We start from the raw sequence: 24011 nt of genomic DNA, 5'->3' as shown, positions 1-24011 counted from the left end.
CAAGTGAGCTGAAAGCAGCCCTAAAGAGTCAGGAATCGGCTGGGAATATTTTCAAGGCATTTCAAAGCACCCCTCATTTGTAAAACAGGATTCAGGTCTCTATGTCTACTTCCATGGACTCATTAGCAGAGTTTTCGCTTTCTCCCTTGGTCTACGCTTGCAAAAAAAAGAAAAGAGAAGAAAATAATTTCTCATCATTTGGAAGAGACAATGACAAAGGATGGTACCCCATTGGAAGATGCTTATACTGGACCAATTCAATGATGTCACCCCTACTTACAGCACTCGAGTAGCTTTCCATTTCTCTTAGAATAACCCCCATCTCCTTGCCATAGCTCTCAAGGCCTTGCAGAGCCTAGGCCCCATCAGCTGGTCCAGCCTTATCTCGTTGCCGGCTCCCCTTGGTTATAGGGCTCAGCCACCACAGGGAACAATTCCTAACTCGCAGTACTTGTATTTACTGCTCCCTCCGCCTGGGATCTTGCTCTCTCTGTTCATTTTATTGCTGATTCCTTTTCAATGTCTCAGACCCAATGTTAGCTCCTAGAAGAGGCCTTCCCTGACCTCTTACAGCAGGCCCCGTCTCTCTCCTATTCCATCCTCTCTCATTCCTTCATGCTATCTCTTCTTTCACTCTTTAAATTTTGGTGAGTCTCCCTCATACCTAGTACAACAGCTTATCAGCTCTCAATAAAAATTTGTCCTGAGCAAATAGAACATCACAACACCCAATTTCAAAATATGCCACAGAGCCATTGTCACCAAAATAGCATAGTACTGGTGTAAAAGTACAACTAGACCAACAGACCAGACTAGAGGACCCAGGACAAACCCACACGTCTACAGCCATCTGATTCTCAACCAAGAAGCCAAAAATCCATGCTAGGGAAAAATCAGCTTCTTCAACAAATGGATAAATGGGAAAACTAGATACCTATCTGCATGTAGAAGATTGAAACTAGATTCCTCTCTCTCACCCTGCACAAAATTTGATTCCAATGGATCAGAAGCTATAATGTTAAGACATAAAACTTAGGAACCACTAGATGAAAACACAGGGGAAACACTTCAAGATATTGGTAAAGGCAACAATTTCCAATAGCTCAGGAAATAATAGAAAGAAATGATAAATGAGACCACCTCAAATTAAAAGGCTTGTGCCCAAGAAAGGAAACAATCAACAAAGAGATAGCCTACAGAACAGAAGAAAAGCTCAGCCAGCTTATTCATCTAACAGAGAAGAGATATATATAAAAATTTATACAATATAAATATTATATTTATACAATATATGTTTAAATTTATACAATATGAATTTTTAAAATATATATTTTTTCAGCATCTTTTAGCCACCAGGGAAATGTAAATCCAAACTACATTGAGATTCCATCTTAGCTCAGTCAGAATGACGATTAGGAAGAAAAAAAAATAACAAACACTGGCAAGAATGTAAGGGAGAAGAAGGAAACTCGTACACTGTTGGTGGGAACGCAGACGAGTACAGCCACCGTAGAAATCAGAATAAAGTTTTCTCAAAACACTAAAGCTAGACCTACCGTATGATCCCGCTCTACCACTCCTGGGTACACATCTGAAGGAATCGGAGTCGACCTACAGTGGAAACACCGGCAGACCTCTATTTCCGGAGGCCCTATTCACAGTAGCCAAGTTATGGCATCAGCCTAGGTGCCCGTCAATGGATGAACAGATCAAGGAAATTATTACTCAGCCATAAAGAAGAACAAAATCATGGCATTTACAGGAAAACTCATGGAACTGGAGATCATCACATTAAGCAAAATAAGCCAAACTCAGAAAAGTGTCACAGGTTTTTCTCTCATATGTGGAATCTAGAAGGAGAAGGAAACGACAACGTGAATGTAGAAGGTGACCACTGGAGAAGGAAGGGGCCCGGGGAAGGGTAGAGGATTTAAGATCAAGAAGTTTCAGGAGAGACGTTCCCAATGACTGCTATGAATTTTTCCAGCTCTCCTGTCCTCTCCCTCCCTCAGCCCTCACCATGAGGCAGGCGACAACTTTACAGGAAGGACCACTTTGGTCCCTTCCCACGAAGGGTCTTGAAGATGCTCCAGGGAGGACCCAGCCCTTGGGGTCCCTCACCCTCAACAGATGCCCCGGAATAAAGCAAGGGACCACATCTACGTCCTCTCCACTACCAAAGTCCAGCTAGCCCTAAGCCCGGCCATGCGGAACTCCTGGCCTTGCCCTGCAGGCCGCACCGTGTCCTTGCATCAGGTCTTACAAAATCGGTGCTCTGAGGCAGGGAGGAACCTCGGGGGGCATGTAGGTGCCACAGCAGAGGAGAAACTCAGTTCCCCTCCTCTGGACAGTCGATCATACAACTGTCACGGGCTGGGCCTCCTGCTCCAGGTGCCCCTGAGCTCCCCTTGGGGCCCACGTGCTCTGCCCTCCTTCTCCTGTCTTCCTGGACACCTACCATCCCTGCCACCTCCAGCGTCACTCCCCAGCCCAGAGTTGCCCCACCTCAGCCAAGGGCCTGCCAGCAACCTTCCTCCTCCTCAGGACGCCTCTACATCCCTCGAGAGACATTTCGGTCAAGGAGTTCCGAGGCGAAGACTGTCTCTCAATTGCTGGAGAACACATTAAAAATTCTTGATAGCAATGCTTTCCTCTTAAATACAAAACCAGCCCTTTTCAAAGGCCCCCTGAAGGGCCCAGAACATGCCCTGACTATAGAGAAGGAAACACTTCATCCCAGCGATTCTTAAGCAGAGAAACACCCCATTGATTTGGCCACTGGAGTGTGAAATCATTTACACAGTGCACGGGTGGCGTGGCCCAAGCACGCTGAGGCTCCCTGCCCGGCACCGGGCCAGGCTGCTCCTGGTCATCGTGGGCTCTGCTCTGGCAGGGCCAGCACGGCAGTGGTCAAGACCAAAGCTGCTGTGCAGAATTAGCTCATCTGTGCTCATGGGGCTGGTGAGGAAGGGCACCCAACTGCCTGGGGCCTGCAAATTAACTGTATGCAGGGGCTTTGCCGGAGCAGCCCCGTGACAGGAGAGGGAGGGCAGACCCTTCGTGGGAAGGGACCAAAGTGGTCCTTCCTGTAAAGTTGTCACCTGCCTCATGGTGAGGGCTGAGGGAGGGAGAGGACAGGAGAGCTGGAAAAATTCATGGCAGTCATTGGGAACGTCTCTCCTGATCTTAAATCCTCCAGGGAACTCAGAGGCTGGTCCACCTGGTGGAGGTGGAACATGGTCCAAAGAACTGTCCAGAAACTTGGCAATTAATGGGGAAGGCTCAAACCCCACTCACGGTATTGGTTTTCTTCAAGAATCTAATCAATTCCGTCAAGGAGATCAATTCTCCTCCCCCAAAGGGCCATAGGAAGCAGCATCCTCCGGTCCTCCGTGATGTCTGCATTTCTGGAAGTTTCCCTCAACTGTTGTCTGCTGGGGAAGCTCAGCATTCCTCCCTATTGAAAACAAAGACATCCGCTTGATTTTGGTTTGTTTTCTAGTAAAATTTATAAATTAAAAAAAAATAAGACAGGTAAAGTTGGCCAGGGTACCACCACCTACCTCATCTCCTCAAATTCCCTATACCAGGAAAGAAGCTTCTAGAACCATCCCAGTTCTCCACCTGCTCAGCACAGTTCACTCTGATTACAGGTCCCACAGCAATTTGAACTTAATCATATCTGACCTTAAGGTCAATCACTGAATCCTGTCATCTTTATTAGGAGGGAAATAGCAGTAATTTCATATGTCCATGGAGTTTATGAAGAAAAAAAATTATTACTTGCAATCGTTGAAAAAAGATGGGAAAATGTAACAAAAAAGAGAAGATTCAACTACTCACAGTGAATTTTCCAAATGAACATCTGATGCCTGTGTATGAAGAATGAAAATGTACCAGCGCACTGAGGAATGATTATAGATAAATGAATGAAAGAAATAGATACACTCACCCATATCCCAAAATGCTGGGCCATGTGTTGACGTGGGGTCAGGGGGTGTACCTACCACCACAGAGTTAAGACAACGAGACAATCACTTGTGTGGTCAAATCCCATCTCCCCAAATATTCAGACAACTGGAGCCACAAAATGCACTTCCCTCAGTGGGGCAGAGAGAGGGCTTGGTTTTAGAATCATAATCTGCAGTAGCTGCCGGACTCCCAGTTAGCACCAAAAACCCAAATAATCAGCCAGGAAGCTGACTCTGCTGTCCCCTGGCAGGGGAAGGTGGTGGGAGGAGGTGACCCCAGAAGGTTATTGACAGACAGTGCCTTCAGTGCATTGGAAAATCTCGTCAAGATCTCTAATGCCTCTCCCACAAAGATCAATAGCTAAGACTTCAGGTATACTCAATATTCCAACTTAGGAGAGAGAAATGCCAAGTCAATGCCATTGTCCCGGCCTCTTTGCAGAGGAAGCCTTCCAAACACACTACACGTTACCCCGGCCCAGCTCCCTGCAGCACAAACGATGGAGCCCAGAGAGTGACATTGCAAGTCTGTTCTGACCCCAGCCTCAGTCTGCCTTGGGGAGGGGTCCGTGCCTAGAGAAGCTCTGAATACAGCTTGTGGTAAGGCATTGGAGTCTTCCCGAGAAGGCCACCTGCCCTAGAAGCCACCACTCTCTTACCAAAGGTTGAGGCTGAAAGCCTGGGGTGTGGTGCGAAGCAGCCCCAACCACACACTGCTGAGAAAGGTCACTGTGCTTGGTGACAGTGAGCATTAGCCATGTTCACAGAGGACCTGAGAATACCCAGCCACCACCTGTGCTGACCTCTCCCATGGGACTTCTGCTCTATTCTGAGCTCACTTGGCCTGTGCACAAGTCTGGGCCTCAGTTTCCCATCTGTCAGGTACATTTAGAGAGAATGGTTTCCAAGGTGACCCCAGCATTTCCCTTCTAGGAGGCTGCCTTAGGCTGCTGTGACAAATGATTCCAAACTGAGTGGTAGAAAACAACAGAAAGGTATTCTCTCCCAGCCCTGGAGGGCAGAAGTTGGAAATCGCGGTGCAGGCAGGGCATGCTCCCTCTGAGGGTTCCGGGGGAAAATCTGCCCCTGCGGCTGCCTGGCTTCTGCTGTGACCAGGAATCCTTGGCTTTCCTTGGCTTGTAGCTGCATCACTGCAATCTCTTCCCGTGTCTTGCAGGGCCACCGTCCCTGTGTCTCTGTCCAAAATCTCCTCTTCTTCTAAAGACATCACTCACTGGAGTAGCACCAGGCCCATCCAGTCTGACCTCTTCTTACCTTGGTTATGTCTGCCAAGGCCCTATGTCCAAATAAGTTCACACTCACAGTGTTAGGGATTATCTCATGTATTTTTAAGGGGAACACTATTGAACCCAGTCAGGTGATTGTACATTATCCTCCCGTTACTTTGAATTATGGATTTTGAAGCAGAACTTGGCATTTGTGTTGGCTCCACGGTAACCGGCTTTGTCTTGTAGGATGCAAGAGAAGCTAAGTCCCTTTGCAGACATTCAGGCTGTGCATCCAACCACCCAAGGGTAATTTTGGACAAAATTCCCCCTCACCATTTTTCCAGAACCTTCTTTGGCCCTCTCCTCCTCAAGACGATGGGGCAGAGGAGCTGAGCAGTGGCTTGAGTTTGTACAGTGGCGATGGGAGAGGCGTTGTCCGAAATGACCCAGAGCACTCCCCTTTCAAACCCCCTCTTTGAAATCCTCCTGCTGGCTGCACAACCTCAAGCTCACGACCTCATCCTGCCAAACTGGAGAGGTTGCAGATGAAGCGGTGCCTGCCTCTTGGCATTACAGGGAGGGTAGGTTGAGTTCGTCAACCACAGTGCTGTTATAGCTGTGCCTGGACCTCAGCAGGGCTGAATGGAGTGTGATGATGGCCAGTGGCCAACCTGTTTGTCTGAGAGGGCACGTGTTTGGATCTGGGACATGTCTAAAAGATCAGGCAGGATCTGCTGCCAATCAGGATTCTAGACATTTACTGACAATAAATGAGCACCTACCCTGTGCTAGAGCTGGGACTGAGTGGCTTTTTATGTTCCTCACCTGGTACACAATGAACCTAAGAGGTGGGTCCTACTTTTGTGCCCCCTGACAGAGGAGGAAAGTGAGGCGTCAGGCATGTCAGTGACTTTCTCAGGTCACCCAGCTGACCCTGCAGCACTAGGCTCCAAACCCAGGCAAATCTAACTCAACCTCTGATTTCTCTTGTGGTTAGATTCCCACCCAGCACAGGACTGGGTCCTGAGTGGGAAACCTTGCTCTGCCCTTAGGGACAGGCGGACCATGCACACCCAGGGCCCAGAGTGCTCGAGGGTCACAGACTGACTCGCCCCTGGCCCAGGGTTCCACCCCACCCCCGCCCCAGCTGGCAGCTTGCTCTCCAGCCTCGGGGTTAATGGTCTCCTCTCTCTGTTTCCTCTTTCCCTCTCTTCTCAGCCAGAGAGGAGCCACAATCACTTCCAGACCCTCCTCACATTGCAGGCCCGGGAACACCTGGCAGCAGACAAAACACACGCCCACAGGGGAGGGAGACAGCTCCCAGCTGCACACTCCCCCTGCCCAGTTCTGTCTCAGGCAGGAGCATGCAGGGGTGTAAGCCGAGCCTCCCAGGGTCACAGGTGGCTGGTGAGTGACCCAAGCCTCATGCCTTGCTTTTCCCAGCTCTCGGGACTGCTGGGACAAATGGCCAATCAGAACTTGCAGCAGTCACAGAAGCAAGGTGGGTGGGGGCCGGCAGAGGGGGCCACCAGGTGGAGCCACACCCCCAGCCCAGAAGACACCCCACTCCAGACCGCCCGCCTTCCCTGACCCCCATACACGAAATCCTACTCCTTCCCGCCTAGCTGAAGGCCTTGGTGGAAACCACCCAAATACTCAGCTGTCCTGAGACAGGAAGCCCAACCCAGGGGCGCAGCGAGGGTTCTGCCCAGCTGCTGCCTGATGGACAAGTTACCCAACCTTCTTCGACTCGGTTTCCTTCCCTGTCAAGTGAGTGACACCATCCGCATTGAGAACAAGAGAATGCAAACGACACCACTAAGCACTCCAGCCCGAGCCACAGCAGTGAGGGGCTCAGATCAGCATCCTCAGGAGAGTGTCCTGGGCTTGGGAAGGGGTGGAAAACAGGGATCCCTGGGAGAAGGAGGGTTTCTGGGCTCGTGGGAATGGGGTGGGGATGGCAGAGCACCCCATAAGGGAAGGAAAGCTGGAGGGGACAGTGTTGGAGGGAAGAACAGGGAAACTGACTTTCTGCAGACCTGGCTGGACAGAAACTTTAGCCCCCATTTCAGTGACTTCCCCCTGCAGCCTGGCATTCCAGGGAAGGCTTCTCCCACTTTGCAAAAGAGGAGACTGCCCTTTGGTGATTGTAGGAGACATGCCCAAGCCCCTCAGCTGGGGAGCTGATTGTGCGGATGATTGGATACAGCTCTGGTCTACCTTGTCAATGCGGACAGGAGTCTTACACCATGAGGTGGACACAAACCTGGTGGAGAGAAAGCAACCTCCTACACATAGACTCCCGTGAAGGCCAAAGCCGGAGGATGCCTCCATTGATTAGTCCAATGCTTCTTTTGTTCAGAGAGGTTGCGTAACTTGCCCAAAGACACCCAGTGAGCTGATAACAGGATCCAAACCAGGGTCCAGAGCTACAGCACGGTGCCGGGTCACTTCCAAATGGCCTCCCAGTGTCCGAGGCTCAGGAATACAAACATGCATTTGAAAGGAAGAGAGAAAATGTGCCGAAGGAAGGTTCCGAGGGTCTGTCGGTGAGAAGGGTGGGAGAGCCTCGTCCTTCCCGGGCTCATTTCATCCCGGTCAGGTTGAGGCCTCCTGCAGAGCCCTCTGCTCTGCCTGGATTTCACAGGGACTGGACCGCGGATATTATTTCCTCCTCTCTGCCCTTCTGAGGAGAAAGGATCAAACGCCTCACTTTCGGGATCCATGAACTATTGTTGAAAGGGTAATAGACCTCTGAAAATGTGATTTTTCAAGAAACATTTGGGTCTTGAAAATACACCTTGTGTCAAGAGGCTGCATCGTTTGAAAGAACATTCCTGCGGATCTTGAAAGGATTTCCGGAGCTGTTGTTGGGAGCTGAGCCCAGTGAAAGGGTTCGGGTTAAATGTGGCTTATCAAGCCAGCCCCGGATTGTGGCCCTGGCCCGCCAAGGGGCTGTCAACCTGGATCATGACCGCCGTGGTGACAAGAGCGCCGTTCACAGCCACTGCTCTCATTGAGTGCTGGGTATGCGTCAGATGCTGGACTAAATATGTCACAGACTTCACCCTGCCCCACACGCACCCTCCAGTCTTACCCACTGCCAAAGAGGGGGACAGAGATCTTACCATTTACAAACCAGAAAACTGAGGATCAGGGAGGTCAAATAACTTGCCGGAAGATGCACAGAGGTTTAAGAGTCAAAGGTTTAATGAACCCAAAACACAGGTCTTTAAGGATAAACTTCAAAGAGAGATAGTTGATTTTCTTAGCTCTCACGGGCCCTTTTCTTTCACCAGTTGGGCCCAATTCCCTGTGAGCTGTGAGCTTGGGCCTTCACATACCCCGTCAACAGACGTTACCCCCGTGACTGCTATGGTCTGAATGTGTCCCCACAAAATTCATATGTTGAAACTTAATCTCCAATAATGGTAGTAAGAGATGGGACCCTCAGGAGATAATTCAGGTATGACTTCAAGAATGGCATTCAAGGGGCTTGGGTTGTGGCTCAGTGGTAGAGTGCTCACCTAGCACACGTGAGGCAATGGGTTTGATCCTCAGCACCACATAAAAATGAAATAAAGATATTGTGTCTGCCTACAACTAAAAAATAATTTTAAAAAAAAGAGAATGGCATTCAAGCCCTACAAAAGAGGCTCGGGAGCTTTTCCATCTCTCTCCCTTCTGCCGTGTGAGAACAAGAAAGTACCAGCTGTGAGGAAGAAGGTCTTCACCAGACACTGAATCTGCCAGCACCTTGGGCTTAGACTTCCCAGCCTCCAGAACATGAGCAATAGATTGAATTGTTTATAAATTATGCAGTCTAAGGAATTTTTGTTATAGCAGCCCAAATAAACTCACACTGACTGTCTAATGAGGAGACAAGCACTACCCTGTGCTCTGGGCATCAAAGGGCCAAGAAGTGTTCTGCTTTCAAGGGTTCAGAGATCTGTGGGTGAGGCAGGACGCAGCAGGGATGTGACAGCCCCCAGTGAAAACAGAACAAAGGTGGAGGGACAGAGCAGGCAGCAGCCACCACTGCTGGGCATGTGGCACTGAAGGTCAGTCTCTAGGAACTTTGAAAGTGAAGAGGGGTTTGTAGACACAGCAGGAGGCACAGGGACCTCCAGACTGAAGGCACAGCATGCAAGATGACACAGAGGCATGAAGGACTAGGATACCAGGAAGATGAGCAGCCTGGCTTTCAGGAGCCATCCTACCTTGGGGGTGTGTTCACAGCTCAATGCCCAATGGCTGGTCTGAATTCCTCCCTCCTTACATACATTCCTGGGATCTCTGTTCTGAGGGATTTGGATGTGATTGTCTGTTCGACTCTTGTCGATTCACTGTGATTCTTATTTATAGCATCTCTTAATTATTTTTATACGACTAGGCCCTAAATTGTGGAGGGCCAAGATGGCTGCTAAATTTCCTTAGGGTCCCTGGTCCCACTACCAAGCCGGACACACAATAGGTGCTTTCAAAATAATGGTGGTAAAGAAATCTCACTGTGAGACTGGCTTGCTCCTCTGAGTTTGGTGCCCACAGTCCAAGGTACACGCAGGACCATTCACCGAGGTGGGGGCTCCAGAGTTCTGCCTTTTGCCTGTGAGGATTTGCATCAATTTCTGTGAGGACATCCTGTGCTTACCAAGAGTTGTGGGTTATGTTCTCCTCAAAAGTATACGAAGTCCTGACTCCAGTGCCATAGAATGTGACCTTGTTTAGGAGGAGAATATCTGCATGTATCATTAAGTTAAGATGAGGTCATCAGCTGGGCCCTGACCTAATATGACTGCTGTCCTTCTAAGAAGAAGAAAAAGAGAGAGAATGAGGGAGGGAGAGAGGGAGGGACGGAGAGAGGGAGATAGAGAGAGATAGGAGTGATGAAAAGGCAGAGACTGGGGTCACCCGGGTGCAAGTTAAGATGGGCCAAGAACCGCAGCCAACTAGAGAGGCCAGGAGAAACACATGGACAGACGCCCCATTAGAGACTGGGAGGGGGCATGGCCCTGCCCACACTTGGACCTCTAGTTGCGGTTTAGTCCCCAGAACTGTGAGAGAATGAATTTCTGTTGCTTAAGCCACCAGTTAAATTCAGTTATGGCAGCTCTAGGAGTCTAATGCGTGGAGTGTGGCTTGGCCAAGTTCCTTACCTTTCAATGCTTTATTATTTATATTTGGTAATAATCAATAGTACCTGCCTGCTAGGGTTGTTCAGAGATTAAACACCCTGTGAAAGCCCTCAGCACAGTGTTGGCCCGTGCTGAGTGCTCCGTAGAGGTCGCCATCTCGCCGCTCACATGACTGTTTTTATATGGAGAGGGACCATGGTTTTTATTTGACTCTCAGAAAGGTCATGTCTCATAACAGGGCTAAGTGGCCCTACCCTAGGTCTTTCCCCTCTAAGTGACTAAACAAGAGAGGGGAAAAGCCCACCCTGCAAAACGGCCTGTGGCCCTCCATCTTCCCCAGCACCTCCCACAGCAGCGCCCTGCTCTGCCACAGAGGAAAGATCCTGGACTTCTCTGAGCACCTCCCCTGGGCCAGAGTAGCACAGGGTGCCACGCCTCACACAGGTCACCTCACTGCGTGCTTTGAACCATTCCAAAGATGGGAAGTCATCTCCATTACACAGAGGAGGAAGCCCAAGAATAGGCCACTCTTGCTCTCTGCTGCTAGAGATGTCCTGCCCCACCTGCCCTGCCACCTACACTACCTGCCCTGCCACCTACACCACCTGCCCTGCCACCTACACCACCTGCCCCGCCACCCGCCCCACCTGCCCCGCCAGGTGTGTGTCTCATACAACTGTGAACCTTTGACAATTTGACTAAGTTGGCGGGAGGATCTGGAGATCCCAGAACCTCAAACTCTTGGAGAGGGTCTTCAACAGCAGGGCCACAGAGAGATGGTAGCTTGGTATTAAGTGGAGAGTCAAAATTGTTTAGGAGGCAGAATTAGAATGAAATCATCCCCTGGCTTTTCACATGATCATGGAAAATGGCGACAACCCACCATGTCACTGACAGTTACTGCCCATTCCTGTGATGACTTCTGGATTTCTCCAAGGTCAGCCCGGCACTGAGCAAGGGATGCTGATGACAAGTGGCGGGTTCTGTGCTGTGTAAACCAACACGGGCTCAACCCAGGCAGATCCTCTTTGGTTTCTGCTGCTAAAAATGTCTGGCCCATGTCATAGCCACATCCAAAAACCTATTCAGCCATGTCCCTCAAAGCAATGCCACCTTTTCCTTTTCCATGAGATGTCCCAGTTTCTTTTATTTGGCTCAGCACTGTCCTTTAGTGCGCGAGCTTCCTCAAGCCATCCGAGACGAAGCTGGGGAGCAAATCCTAAATGCACACAGCTACAGTGCACCAGGGCTTGAGTTTGCAGTCTCCAAGGGACTGGCAGGAGGATGGCTTCCCCCTGGGGGCAGAGCCACTCTGGAGGAGTCAGAGCCACCTGAGGAGGTATCACAAAAAAAGGAGACACCCTGACCAAGTGCTGATTCCTTCACTCCAGGCCGTGACCAGGTACGAGTGCCCACATCTACACCTGGTGATGTTGGAGTTTGGTGGAATGGTGGATGCTATCTTTAAACTGGACTGAGTTTGTACTTTTTTTCAGTCTCCCAAGAGTCAAATAAAATTTTTTTCAATTTTTTTGTTAAAGACATCTTTGTCTCTTGTGTGTTAGTACCTAAGTACAGATGACCAAAGTTGGGGTGTATGATTGTACAAATAGTATATGTTCACACATATATTATAGATCAGAAAGAATCCAAATGGAGAAGTGATTGGATTTTTTTTTTTTAAGGAATGGCAGGAAATTCCCCCACCTGTCTTGCTCCTGGGAGAGAAATGGATTTAAAGTGGTCGCAGGAAGAGGGACCTCAGGGACCTCAGCCAACTTCCCCACATACCCCAAGATCCTGGGCAGCTGTGTCCAACAGGCCAGGGGGACAGTGAGGGAGAGGCATCCTGGAGAGTGCAGCCTCACCAGAGTGCTAAGACTCCATTGGACAGATAGGCAGGCACAGAGTCATACTCTCTCACCTGGACATTTTTAAAAAGTAAGAAAATTATTTGGAAGCTCTTGGATCCTTTTCTCAGCAGGACAACACAAGTTTGGGGTTGTGGGTCTTCTTGTGACCATGGTAGCCTACCAAGTTATCACCTCACACCATAGGCAGGTGACTGTCTTAGCTCATTTTGTGTTACTGTAACAGAATACTTGAGACTGAGTAATTTATAGACAATAGGTTATTTTTTTTTTTCAGGTTCTGGAGACTGAGAAGTCCAAGATGGAGGGTCTGCATCTGGCCAGGGTCTTCTTGCTGCATCAGAATGTGGTGGCAGTCATCGTGTGGCGAGACAGTAAGTGTGCTTTTCTCTTCTTAGAAAGCCACCGATTTCATGATGGGAGCCCCATCCTCATGTCCTCAGAGGACCCCCCACCAAATACCCATATATAAATTTCTACACGTGAATTTTGAACGACAGCAGTGACCAATTCAGTGACAGCCTCTTATCCACTTAGAACTTTTTAAAGCCAACAACATTGACGACACACCTTGGGGGGGGGCTGAGGGACACAGTTCCTTTCACCCAGTCCTCCATCTCTAACGGATTCAACAGCTTTGCCAGGACATACAGGCTCCCCACCAATTCACAAGACTCGTGAGAAGATCAAGCTTCTCATCACCAGAGGCGGCCTTCAGGTTTATAGCAGCACAATTCACAATAGCTAAATTGTCTAAGCATCACTTGATGCCCTTCAGTAGATGAATGGATAAAGGAACTGAGGTATATATCCATAATGGAATATCACTCAGCATTAAAAGAGAATAAAATCATGGCATTTGCAGGTAAATGGATGGAGTTGGAGAATCTCATGCTAAGTGAAGTCAGCCAATCCCCCCAAACCAAGGGCTGAATGTTTTCTCTGATAAGTGGGTGCTGATCCATATTGGGGGGGGGGGAGAGGGGGGAGCATGGGAGGAATGGAGGAACTTTGGATGGGGCAAAGGGAAGGGAGGAAAAGGGAAGGGGCATCGCTAAAGATGGTGGAATGAGATGGACGTTATTACCCTGGGTACATACATGTGTGAAGACTCTGTGTACAACCAGAGAAATGAATAATTGTGCTTCATTTGTATATTATGAATCGAAATGCATTCTGCTGTCATGTGCAACACATTAGAACAAATAAATAGTTTTTTAAAAAAAGGCAGCCCAGCCAGGGTGTGGCTGCTCCCAATTCTGTTCTGGATGATCAGAAATGGAGCCATGTTGGTTGCATCTCCTCTGGAACAAGCAGGCACTTCCTCATAGCTCCATAACCAGCCCCACAAACATGCCATCTAAATATTTATCATAGTGTCGTGCAGGGTTGACTTGAGCTCAGTAGTTTTTCTGATTATCCCTGGCATTTGATGTCAGGAGGGAGTGCACCAAACACTGTAAATGTTTACGGAGGACCCCAGTCAGAGCCTGGCTCTGGCTGTATAGGGCTCCCCCACAGGCGAGGCAGGAGCCCCTGTGCATGTGTTACCCACAGGGACCTCAGAGAGCGGCGGCTGCAAGCTGGGACCACCGCTCGGAGAATGAACAGCTAAACGGAGGTGCCCTGAGCCTTGAGTGTCTATAATGGAAGCACCTTTAATTATTCATCAACATGAGGGTTTAACACTATTTATAGTATTAAAGTTAATCATTTATTTAGCACAGTTTCTCCAAAAGAGTTCAAGATAACCTTTATAATGCTCATTAAGCGGCAACTTGTAATAATTAGTACTTGTTCCTTTTCTGTCTCCCCAGTTAGACCATCGATGTCCCGAGGGCAGGGCTGGTATCTGGCTGCTTTATCTTGTGTTTAGAGCACTCTTTTACATAGTAGGTGCTTAATACATATTTATAGATTGAACACATCGATTTAGGCCTTGGCTTTTCATTTGACTTTCAAAGATGTATCATCAGCAAGATATTATTTTGAGATTTAAACTCAGCTAGGTTAAGTTCCCAAGTAGGTGTTACCTTCAGTGTCTCACAGTGACAGACTCTGGGGGCCTGTAGAGAGCTGTGCACAGAGATCTAGGAAGCCCTGCTCACCAGCTGTGTGACTGTGGACAAGCATTGACTTAAAGCATTAATCAAAGGTCCTCACTCAAGGTCCTTGGATCCCCTGGAGGGTCAGGCTCTGGGGCAACGAGACCCCTGAAATTGTGTACACGGAAGTGCATAGCCCAAATGTGCACTCACATCTGGTGAAAGAGAGATTCCATAGCTTTAACTAGACCCTCTAAGGACTCTATAATGAAAATGAAGTTAAAAATCACCGTTTCTTTAGAAATCAGGGATGGTAGTGGGACAGATTCAATCAGCCCAGCTTGGCACATAAATCAAGGTTGTTTGCACTGCACACCCCACTACTAGCCCAGGGCACCCCTTCCAGCCCCCATCCCTGCCTGTGTTCTCATCCACGCTGATTTGTGAGGTCATTCTCTTATCTCCGCCCCATGCCTCCAAAACTAAACAGACTGAGGACTTGGAGGCTTGCTCATCACCATGGACCCTTCCATGTTCAAGCCTGTACCTGGCTTTTTCCTCCTGTCTTTCATCAAGTGGACCACACTGCACAAACCAGCTTTGCTACATCCCAAACCAACGCTCTTGTTATCTGCCTGCAATTCTGGCTTTGGGGAATGTTCTTGAGAAAAAGAATTCCAGTGTCACTGGTACTGTGAGGGTAGGAAGTGAGGCCCCATTGCCCTTTTCTGTTCAGAGCAGAGAATCTGTGTGAGTAGATGTTGGGCCTATAGCCAAAGATTCCAGCCAGGGTGAGGTGGGCAGACCAGCGAGACCCTAGGAGCTTCTAGCAGGTGTCCAGCAGCATCCATTGGTTGAGAGTGGCTTTCACCTTGACCCTCTGCCTGAACTCAATTCTTACAGAACTTTCTCCTCAAATCCAGATGTCCATTTTTAAGACCTGTTTCATGTGCAATGATATTTCTAGAGTCAGAAAGGTTGGCAAATTCCAAAGTGTTTTTGAGGTTATTAGCTAACACCTTAAGTAAATTGTCGACCTGGCAAGCCCAGAAAAATCAGCTTCTTATAAGAGGGTGCATCACTTGATTTTTGTGGACTCTTGTTTTCTCAACTCTAATGAGATGGCTGGGTCATATTAAGTAAAATGGGCTTCAACTTCAGTGTAACGCTGGCTGCCTGGACCCGTGCTTCTCAAATGCACTGTGTACAAAGATCGCCCAGGATCTTGTTCAATGCAGATTCAAATTTAGCAGACCTAGGGTGAGCTTCAAACTCTAAATTTTGGTCAAATTCCCAGGCAATGCCAATGTTGCTGGTCTGTGAAGTGCCTTTTGAGTTGCAAGGTTCTAAACTGCTGTATTGGAAAAAATTTGAGGCTAAGTCTGGACCCATGGGAAAAAAAGAAAAAAAAAAAAAACATGATTGTTTAGTGATGATAATCCTGGGAACAAGGGAGGCAAATGACTGGCTCTCCAGCACTCAGTCTAGATGTTTACAAGGGGACCTTCAAAATCTAACATGGTCATTCCTGAAGTTGGACCCCATAGCAACAGCTCACCCGGGAACCCATTAGACTCCCACCTGAATCAGAGTCGGGTTTTCACAACCCAGAGTTTAACATGCACCCCTCAAGGTGGTTCTGCTGCACACTTGGGTTTGAGAAGCCTTAATCCAGCATACGGGACTTCTACAGAATTGACGACTGTTCGACAAGGCAAGGAGTAAGTTCAGGTTAATCATGAGAGAAAGGGGTGTCCCAAGGCAGAAAAGGGGTCTAGATCATAGACTAATAAAAAGGTCAGAAAAACTCTTCGCCGTTTAACCTGAATTCAGCTGTAGAACCCTGATTTTTTTTAATCACGAAATACTAAGAGTATTTCTTCTTTGGCCTCCCCTATTGAGTTTACTTCCCAGCCCACAGCATATGTATCTGCTCCATGTTTTTAAAACTGATCAGGACTTAACATCGTAGCACGATCAACGTGTCATCCCCAAAGCCTGGGGACTTGGGACTGGTGAGCCTGGAACACAATTCAGTCTTGTTCACAGCTGGCATTAGTCCTGAGAGTCCAGCTTGGAGGCTGTTGCTCCCTGATCGGGCTGTTTCTGTGTTGCTTCGACATTTTAACTAGCAAGACCCAGAGATAAGTTGGGTGCTAAAATCTCAGCCTCACAGTAGAGTCCTAACCCAGGGAAGTTGACAATGATGGTTCAGCCACCTGTGACTCATCCAAAATGGTGGGGAAACAATCTACATATTGAAAAGTGAGAAATAACTCTCTCCTTGTACCTCATCTCCCCAACACTGGGGAAAGTCCCCAAAAATCAAGCGAAACAACACTCAGGTGTGAAACAGATTATGGCTCACAGCTGGAGGCAAAGAAGTCGCAATTCTATCCAATTACGCCAATTTAATTGGGTGTTAAAAATATCTCAGGTCCCAACAGTAGTTCCTTGGCCAGACAGAGGTCTGCACTGGGAAGAAGTAGCACCTCTGTGCTAAGGAACTGTGATTTGGAGCTGGAAAGAGAAATCAGAACACGTCGCTTAGAATACCCCATAGTGGGCACCATTTTGAATTTGGGGATGAACCTGAAGCTCAGTGCGGATGTTGAAAAACTTTGAGGATCTTCTCTAGGACTTGAAGGAGCACAGTTTGAAACAGGCACCTGCAAATTCTTTTAGTTCACGGACTCGTAGGAAAACACATTCATACTCTCCTGCTCCCTTTTTATGAGTCCCAAATCAACCCTCCAAATATGTGAAAAATTGGATGCGACCTGAATGTCCAACTTTAGGAAAAAGGCTATGGTCACATCAATAACATAGTAACCATTTCAGCTGGCATAGACGTTCATGAAAAATTTCTTAACAACTTGGGGAAATGCTTGTGATATAACGAAAAATATGTAGGGCACAAAACTGTGGTATGGTATATTCTCAACAATGACCCAAAGGCATAGAAAAGTGGCTAAAACTTGCAAGTGATTTCTATTTAATCATCAATGATTTTTTTCCCCTTCATCCTGTTTTATTTTACTGTACTTTTCACAAATCTCACAAGTTGGTGCACTATTTTTATGTGTGGAAACAAAACCAGATAATAAAAACTTTTGCGCCTCCTTTGATGTGCCACTTTAGTTTGACCGACCTGTCCTCTGTACCTGGCTGGCACGTTTATTCCTAACCCTCTGATCCCAGCCACTCCCTTTACCTGGCCCAATCTCCTTGCTCCTCCCTGCCCATCCAGTCCTTCCCCATCCTTCCACCTGTTGGGTTCCCATTCCCCATGGAAGCTGCGGGGCCATTCCTAGTGTGGAGCATCCAATCCTTCTTCCAAATTCCTGACCACTCTTTGTCCACCCCATGTGTGAAGCCTTGGAAGGTAAGGATTATTTATTTTCAGCCTGTTGTCTCCATGGCTGGACCACACCCTGGACCAATGACTCCAGAACCTCTTGGGGCAGGGCTCAGTCATCAGTATTTTTAAAGATCCCTATGTGATCCCCAAATATAGCCAGGATTGAAAAATCACACTAATCATAAATCAGAAGTCACCTGTCTAAACTACCCTAATGATTTGTCCCCTTCTTTCGGTGCCAATTCTAATTCAAATATCTGTTAAGTCTGGAATTAACTTATTATGTAGGATTCATAAATATAAAAGATTGCAGAACTCTCAGGGTTCCAGTGCATCATCATTATTATTATTATTATTATTATTATTATTATTACCACCACATTGACTATGTCTCTGAGATGCTCTTGGGCATCAGACTCACATCACATTTTGTTGGTTAGTTCAGATACATTTGTTTTGAATTTTATTTGGGATGTCAGGGTTAGCAAATAAAAATATTCAATTATTTGCTTTTCAGATAAATGTCAACAGTTATTATAGTAAGTACAACCCAAATATATTTATCTTAAATATTTATTCATTATTTATCTGAAATGCAAGTTTAACCGGATATCTGTATTTTATCTAGAGATACTGGGCTCCTGATACAGTTTGAATGTGAAGTGTCTCCCAGGAGCTCATGTGTGAAATAATGCAAGAACATTCAGAAGTGAAATGTTTTGGGTCATGAGAGCCTTAACCCAATCAGTGAATTCATCCCCTGATAGGGATTAACTGGATGGTAACTGAAGGTGGGTAGGGTATGGCTGGTGGAGGTGGGTCCCTTGGGGCGTGTCTTTGGGGTATATATTTGGTGACCTGAGTGGGTCCCTCTGCTTCCTGATCACCATGTGAGCATCATCTGCCCTCTGCCACGTTCTTCTGCCATGATGTTCTGCCTCACCTTGAGCCCCGAGGAATGGAGCTGACTGTCTATGGACCGCTTAAACCGTGAGTCCTCAAATAAACTTTTCCTCCTTAAGTTCGTTCTTGTCAGGTCTTTTAGTCACAGCAGCGAAAAAGTTGACTAAAACAGCTCCAAAGATGGATTCTGTACTTGAGGATTTTTATTCCCCATAGTACTTGCATGGAGCCCTCATATAGTCAGGGCTGAACCTTCCGCGTCTATTACTGACTGTAGAATAAAACGAACCCAGAATCAGCCAGGAGAAAGGCTCTGCATTCCAGGCTCTGTCCCTGGGGGGAGCTCATTATGTAAAATTTTACTTACAGAAGGGCAGAGGAGGCCAAAACATCAATCTAGCCTCCAGGCTGCCCTGGAGTCTGGGAGTCACTAGCCTCTGTGGCACAGGGTCCAAAGGTTCTAGACTGAACCAGTCCTGGGCCTGGCTTTCTTCCCTCCTGCCAGTGCATGGCTTTAGGCAAGTTTATTAACTTCCTTAAGCCTCCATCTTTCTCATCTATAAAGTGGGGGATACTAACGTATTGGTGCCTAATCAATTAGTCCAAGAATCAAGTAAGATCATGTTTATTAAGTTCTTGGCATAGTTCTTGGGTTACTGTTGTTATTATTATTATAAATGGAATATTTTTTTCAGATTGAGCCACAAGCAGGCAGAGTGAATACATGAGGGGGCTTATGGCTGTCCCTATGCCAACTCCCCATTTGATTCACATTTGACACCTTCTGACATAGGCTGACCATAATGACTGGGAAGGCCGCAGAGAAGACTTCTACAGGAAAAGAGGGTGCCATTCCTCTAGAACTGGAAACTGAAGCCTGTCTACTACCTAAGGACCTCCGTTGGTGGGATTTTATGCAAATCACAACTAAAAGGCTGGCCCTTGTGGAAAGATTTCATGCATCTTTGCATGGTCCCCCACACCCCCCTGCCCCTGCCCAGCAAATCCAAGTGGAAATGAGCGGCCAGGGTCACTGGAAACACAGGGGTCTTTGATCAGCCTCCACTGCTGGAACTAAGGGCCAACACAACTCTTATGTGTCACTTCTTCGAATTCCTGCAGGTCAAAAACCATGTGTCTCTCTCAGCAATTGTTTCTACCCCGGGGCGATTCAGGATCACTTCCTCTGATGCTACCCACAGCCACCCCTTCTGTGACAGTGAGACACTAACCGGACTTGATTTCTTGGTTTTTCAAAAACAGGTTTGAGAAATATCACCCAGGACAGTCCCCCAAAAAATGCCAGCCTGCCCGCTCTGGGCCATCCTCAAAGAGACACATCAGCCGCCAGTCACTGTCAACTTCCTGCTCAGACTGTGACAAACTGCTACATGGTGAGCAGAAGGAGGCCATGTGACTGTGCAAGGCCCTGGGCATATGCTGCCTCTGCACAGATCCCAGGAGGCAGCTGGAAAGGGGTCTGAAGGGGAGAGTGTGCTCGGGAATCGGGGTTCCCAGCAGCTGGTGGCTACACGTCATTCCTACAGGTTCATCTTCGTTTCCAGGATGGATTGGAGCTCTCGAGGCATGTTTTGGGTGGAGTGTGGAGTGCGGAATGTCTGCACAGACTGCTCAGCCTCTCTGAGCCCCAGTACCCTCTTCTGTGGAAAAGGAACCAGAGCTTTGCTGTTCGCACAGTGGCTGAGAGGGTCAAGGAGAGCACCGTGTGAAAGCTCTTGGCACTCTGTGACACGCTGAAGGTGTGCCGTGGGTGACTATTATTCTGTCTCTTTCTCCACTAGGACAAGGACTCCAGCAGATGTGCAAATGGTCTCCACTCACCTCACCAAGAAAACCAGGAAGGCACATGGCATAATCGATTGCTATTGGGCTGTTTGGGTTCCCCACAGTGCACCCTGCTCCTTCCCTGGCTCTGCTCTGTAGCAGGAGGTAATGCTGGTGAACGGTAAAGGGACAGAGCCAGTGACCTTCAGGAGGTCAAGGCAGGGAGCCCCGAGGGATGGTGATGCACGGTGACTTAAGAGTGGAAAGCCATCCCGTCTGCTGAGCACGACTCAGAGGTGGGGTTGACCCCTTGGTCTTCTTGGTTGCACACTCAGATGAGGTGACAACACCCTGCGAGGAGCAGAGGCCTGGCCTGGTGGTTTCCCATCTGGTCTCCTTTGACGTTTGGCGCCTCCGACAGACACATGGAGAACAGGCTTGTGGAATCAGACAGTTGGCCTCCCTGAGCGTGAATACGTGTGAGATTTCACACGTGTGTCCTGGAGGAAAGAGGCCTTGGAGCACAAGAGGGGGCACAGTTACACTCTCTGAGAATGTTTGGATATTTCTAAAGAAAAAAAATTGACTTTCGCAGGGTACCTTGTAAATGGAGGTCCGCTTTCCCCCTGCACGGCACTGGGACCCAGACAACCACAAGCAGAAGAACTCGATTCCCTTCTGCTCAGGCTGGGAGGGGCCAACCAATTCCTCCTAGACTTCTTCTCTCCTTAGGGACCCTGTCAACCTGCATCTCACAACAGGACTTTCAACAAGACTGAGGAAGGCGAATGTTTTCTCTGACATAGGGAGGCTGATTCATAGTGGGGTGGGGAGGGGGAGCATGGGAGGATTAGATGAACTCTAGATAGGGCAGAGGGGAGGGAGGGAAGGGGCAAGGGGGCGAAAAAGATGGTGGAATGAGATGGACATCATTATCCTAAGAAGGTGTATGAAGACACGAATGGTGTGAATATACTTTGTGTACAACCAGAGACATGAAAAATTGTGCTCTATATGTGTAATATGAATGGTAATGCATTCTGCTGTCATATGTAACAGATTAGAATAAAAAATTAAAAAAAAGAAAGAGGGCATCACAGAATACATGACACCTGTTTCTACTGTACTAAAGAAATAGGAGGATTAAAAATTTTAAAAGTACTGAAATAAAAAAAATGTATTTGTATGTTATTTTTAAAATTGGTTCTTCGTGATAATAGTTTGTCATTCATGTGCCAAGAACAACAACAAAAAATAAATAAATAAAGTAACTTGAAAACACAGAGGTGGGCATTTTTAAATTATGGTTAAGTTTACTATTCTGTGTTATTTGACTCTTTATGCACAAATTATTTGATAAAGACAAAAAAATAAATAAAATTGTGGAGGAAAAGTCCCATTAAGGACGGCCAAGGACACAAATCGACATCTGTGATGATTGTGCAGCTGGGGGTGGGGGTGGGAATGGGAGGAGATGGCTTGCTAGGATGGAAGGCCGCTGTCCTTCACCCACCCACAGCTTTGATGGGGGCGATTGTACTGCGAGATATCAACAAGCCTTAGCCATCTTGAGAAGTGTCACTGTGAAATCAGCCAAGAGGAGCTCACAGAAAGGGCACAACGTGCTAGAGTTGACCACATACTGCACGTTTGATTCTGTGTGGTAGCCATGACAATCCTGTGGGATGATCTCCATTTATAAGAGTTGAAATTGGGACTCGGAGAAATTCAAGTATTTCCAGCTCCCGTCGGTAAGAGGACGTAGAGCAAGGACTCCTGATTCCATAGCCCCGCCCCCGGTGTTAAATCTAGCCAGATGCCAAAAGAGCTCCATAGAGAAGCTTGCAGACTCACAACTGGGAGAAAGGTAGAAAAGGTAACCTAGAAGGAAGGGAGGGAGGATTCAGGATCCCACCCCCAGAAGGATGGGAGTAAGGAGAGTCACTAAGGATACATCTCAGTAATGTTTTTTTTTTTTTTTTTTTTTTTTAACCACGATGTGTATTACACTAAAACACTGAAGCAGCGACCTCATTCCTAGGCTAACCAGGCGGTGTGCCCTGTAGAAAGACCCCACTCCACAGGAAATTCCTTTTCCTTACGACATCACTTCCCTGGGAAGCCCTTTCAGGCGGAACGTGTTTTCTCTGTTTCTGTGACAGTGCCTTGTGCGTCGTCCTCGTGTTATGGACTAGGTTAGGTCTTCGGTGCTTCATCCATCCATTCGGCAGGTGCACTTGGAGCCACCCTGTGGGAGGCCCTGGGAGGCCCTGGGAGGCAAGACCAGACAGTAAGGTGCCCGCTCCATGGAGCCTGCTTTGTCGGGGGGAGATGGACAGCACATCACCAGCCCTGGACTGGTGAGTCATCCTGCAGCACATGCTCTGATGGAGATGGGACAAGGGCCAAGGGAGCTCCAGAGAGCTGACCCAAGCCAAAAGGCCTGGGAAGCCTTCTCTGTGCAAGTGACCTCTGGGCTGGGAACTGGAAGCTGAGAAGAAGCTCCGAGGAGGTGAGGGGAGTGGGCGGAGGAGGAGCGGCAGCGCTGGAGAGAGCGCCCGGCAGCCCTGAGATGAGAAGGAGCAGAGCTCACCCAGGACAGGAAAGTGGGCCCAGGCTGTGGGGGTGCGAGAAGCAGGAAGGGGCCGGGTCACATGATGCCCTACAGACTGTGGGAGTTTAAACTTTGTCCTAGGAACAGTTAGAAGTGCTGAGAGATCTGTCCTCGGGGGCTCGATTTGTTTTCTTGTCCGTTGTTCACCTCCGCTTGGACACAACAGGTCCCAGCCGGTGCCTGGCAATTAATAGGAGTCTAACGATGATCAGTTAGGTGGAGGACCAAGTCACATTGGAGAAGAACTTGCAGGCGAGTCGCCCCTCTCCCACCCTCCCCTTTGTCTCCCCCAGTCCAGGGTGAGGGTAAGAAGTATTGAACCCACACCAAGAAGGAATGATCACAAGGAGATGCAGGCTAACCTATTTCCTCTGCCCTCCCCATCCTTCCAAAAATGTTCCCAACTCGCATCAGACATCATCATCTTGACCAATGAGACAAACAAACCACAATCGGGGGTAAGCTTTTGCCCAGTGCCACTCCCCGAATCCCAGTGCCTCGTCCAGCTGTTGAGGACAAACTCCCTCATCCCCTGCCTTACAGACTTAATTATGTGAATTTGCTTTTCTTTGGCTCAAAGAGAATAGGTGTAGGGGCATTTTTAATGCTGCACAAAAAGGAAAGCACACCGAAACCATCCTGACCTCAAACCGAACGTCAAAGCGGTTGGATTCCTCGGTGACACAGAATACTTTTTTTAATAGAATGGGAGGTCAATTGAGAAATCATAAAAAATTAGAGTTGGGAAGGACCTGTGTGCTCACGGGGGTCAGGTCCCAAGAGCTGCTGAAGAATTGTTCCCTGTGGTGAAGGGTCTAATGTTTTGTCCACTCAAGTTTTAAATATCTCCACCAATCGCTCACCCCTGGGGCTGCCTCTCCGCAGGGCAATAGATCTTGCTGTCAGGGCTTTTTCCCCGCTATTCAATCTCATTTTTCCTTCCCTCCACATCATCCCATTTGTCTTTGGCAATGATAGAAACAAGAGTGTCCTGATGTTTGAAAACAAAAGGCTTGTCTTTGCCTTCCATTCATTTTTCCAGATCCTTCTATCTATAGAAACTTTCAGATCTGGAAGGAAGAAAGGGAGGAGGTGAG

The sequence above is a fragment of the Spermophilus citellus genome, assembly GCF_964194105.1.
Source record: "Spermophilus citellus genome assembly, chromosome: 15".
Taxonomy (NCBI): domain Eukaryota; kingdom Metazoa; phylum Chordata; class Mammalia; order Rodentia; family Sciuridae; genus Spermophilus; species Spermophilus citellus.
The sequence above is the reverse complement of the archived record's forward strand: the minus strand, read 5'-3'. Positions refer to the sequence as shown.